Source organism: Rhinopithecus bieti, unplaced genomic scaffold (genome assembly GCF_001698545.2).
Source record: "Rhinopithecus bieti isolate Rb0 unplaced genomic scaffold, ASM169854v2 scaffold_83013, whole genome shotgun sequence".
Lineage (NCBI taxonomy): Eukaryota > Metazoa > Chordata > Mammalia > Primates > Cercopithecidae > Rhinopithecus > Rhinopithecus bieti.
Genome location: NW_016830366.1, coordinates 282,272 through 285,142, shown reverse-complemented (window position 1 = coordinate 285,142; position 2,871 = coordinate 282,272). Strand labels below are relative to the sequence as shown.

At 43.6% G+C, this 2,871-nt stretch overlaps 1 long non-coding RNA gene across 1 annotated transcript in view; it reads left to right on the top strand.

Annotated features, from left to right (window-relative positions):
- The window catches only part of LOC108524349 (uncharacterized), a 3,363-nt gene extending 2,142 nt beyond the window's left edge, over positions 1–1,221 (top strand). Inside the window, exon 2 of the long non-coding RNA XR_001884029.1 lies at positions 851–1,221. This is a non-coding gene — a long non-coding RNA (uncharacterized LOC108524349). The remainder of the gene's footprint in view (positions 1–850) is intronic.
- The last annotated feature ends 1,650 nt before the right edge of the window (positions 1,222–2,871 follow it).

The following is a 2,871-nucleotide window of genomic DNA, read 5'->3' as shown; positions in this document are numbered from 1 at the left end:
AAAAAAAAAAAAAAAAAAAAAAAGTGCTGAAGGAATGGGTAGGAGCACAAGGCTTCAGATACAGGCTTTCTCAGTTCCAGTCTCACCTCTCTGTAACCTTGGGCAAGTCCTTTAATCTCTCTTGGGAGCCCAAAATTGAGAACACAGTTGGCATCCACCCCTGGCCTTGGCATTGTGCCAGATTCAAATAAAATACCACACAGCATTTTTGGGGGTGAGACAGGGTCAGGTATCAGAGGTGAGTACAATCTTTAAATCACTGAGATTACATTCCCCACATGGAAACTCAGCAGGATGGGCCTTAGAAACAGAAACTAGGTATCGCTTGAGAATGTACAGTTTATTTCTTACACAGGGGGTTGGAGTAAGAGCCATACCTGCTTCACCAATGATTTTCAAAGGAGACAGAGGTGAAGCAGGTATGGCTCTTACTCCAACCCCCTGCCTGATTTTCAAAGGCAGCTCTGCAAAAGAGCAACATAAAATTGAGTTAAAATTAGTGTGGATATTAGTTAAAATTAGCGCTTGAGTTTAAGCTAGTGCTTTGAGTGCAATCTAACAAGTCTGTGTGTGTCAGATGAAGATCGGGTTGATGCAACAATGTGTCCTTAATGTTCCAGGTCCCATCAGGCTCCTATACAGCCCCATGTGTGAGACAGATTGAATAAATGATATAGTTGGCATTTCAAATCAGATGATGGCCCAAAGCAATTACGTGTGACTACTGCTGGTAGCTGAGTGTGTTTGTGTGTGTGTGCACGTGCGTGTAATATGTGACTGTGTCGGTGTGTGGCAGTGAAGAAGAGGTCCCAGGTCCACTTGATTACCTGGAATTCACCATCTTTTTCAGACTTTCTTTGTTGAGCTGTCTTTCTGAGGTTGTTTGGAGCCGCTGTGTCATGGATAAAGAACTCCCTAAAGCCAGTCCCAACAAGCTTGCACTGAACATCAAGAAGCCTGACAAGTCCTTCAAATGCAAGAAGCCCACCAAAATGTGCTGGTCTTTTAATCAACAGACAACTGGGCAGGCACAGAAGTGACATCGACCTGTCAAGGTGGCTATGGATGCTGTCATAAAACAACTCCAAGGTGAACATGGCTTTGGACAAAAGTCATGTGGCTTATGTGCTGAGGCCTGCCCAGAATTTTGAGAAATTAAATATAATTAGAACAATAAACTCCTCCCATGTTTGAGCCATTAAAACAGAGTCTGTCATTTCATTCTTTTGGGTTGGATGTATGTTTGCTGACAGGGCTTACTTGGGTTACACTGGAAGGGGCTTCTGTTCATCCTAACACACAGTGCAGGGGTGCTCAGACACGGAGCAGAGGGTGAGATCATGTTGCACAAAAGATGTCCCCACCGTCAATCTGAAAACACTGTGAAGTCATAGTGATGCAGTACTTGGCATTCAAAGAGCAAAGACTCTTCTCCCTAGCCATTTTGGAGAGACAGCCCCGGTGTTCCCCTCTAAAACCTAATGCTTGTCCTAGTGAAAAGACATTGTTTAAGAGCAGACCAACACCTGGGCTGGGAGTGTGGGGTATGCTTTAACATTGCAGATATCATGTCCACAGAGCCTACTAGAGGCAATTGCCCTGCTCACTGTCCCCAGGAAAGTAGAATGTCCTGGTGGCTTTTTTGTTTTGTTTTGTTTTGGCATGTCAAACAAACCTTCAGGCCACAGCCAATCAAAGAGAGTTAATTTTCCTGAAGGGAAGCCACCCAATAGTTCAACAAAACATGTGAGATGGCTCCCATTCAAAAAGCTGTGTCCCCAAGGAATGTGCTGAGCAAGTCAGATACTCACTCCAAGAAACCTGAAATGGGAATTATATGGGCAATTGGTCACTAAGAAGTGAGAGCTAAAGGTGAAGTGGGGACAGGGAGAGCAAAGAGGTCAGAGCAATGGTGGATATTGGCAAGCTCAAGTTAGGAGTAAGATGAAACTTACATAAGGTGAACCACAAAAGTGTTAACTTATGTAAAATCACAATGTATAAATTTATAAAAGGAGAGAAGGAGACTCTATTTCTTAGAAAGGGTTGCAGCCTATACAGCAGCCATGCCACAGGCTGGGAAGAGTGCCTCTGGTCAAGACCACAGACTGGCACTTGGAAGGAGGAAGGGGTTGGGGCAGGAGCTTTATGCTGAATGGGTTGGCTGAACATACAAATTCTACAAGTTACAGGAGGAGCTATGAATATTCATAAGGAGGATCTGACACATTCGTTTTCAAGAAACATCCCTGTAACATACCACCCGTGTTCACCTTGGGGTGCATTTAACTGTATCACATTTAGGCCCTATATGGCAACAGATATTTCAGGGCACGTAGGCACATAAGTGCTCAATCTCTATAATCCAGCCAGAGCCAGTCCACAGTCGGTGGTTTCTTATTAGGAGAGAGTTACTGCAATCAATCTGTTGCCCAGTGAAAGCTGTAATTAGGGCCATGGTACAGGAGACTGAGGGTCAGTTAGTCAGCATCTGGCAATAAGTGAGTTGCAATTGTTTCAATATTGCTTATCTCTAGATCAGTGCTTGTTTAACTGCTAGAGAAAAAGAAAAGCTTGTGGCAGTGGGAACATACTTTATTCTTTCAGCGTAAGGGTGCATGACTTAACCCTTGCCTGACATCCTTCAATCCTGTTTATAACTTTGTATCTTATTGCCTCAAAAAGTCTGTTCTGTCTTTATTATGATGTCTATTTGAACATTAATGCTGATGAGTTATGTCTAAACCATAAAAGAGAGGGAGTATAATGAGGCTTGTCTGACTGCAATCTGCTCATGGCCAGGAACTCATTTCTAAGGTTCTTCTAGGATCCCCTTGGCCAAAGGTGGGTCAATTTTGTTGGTGAGGGCTT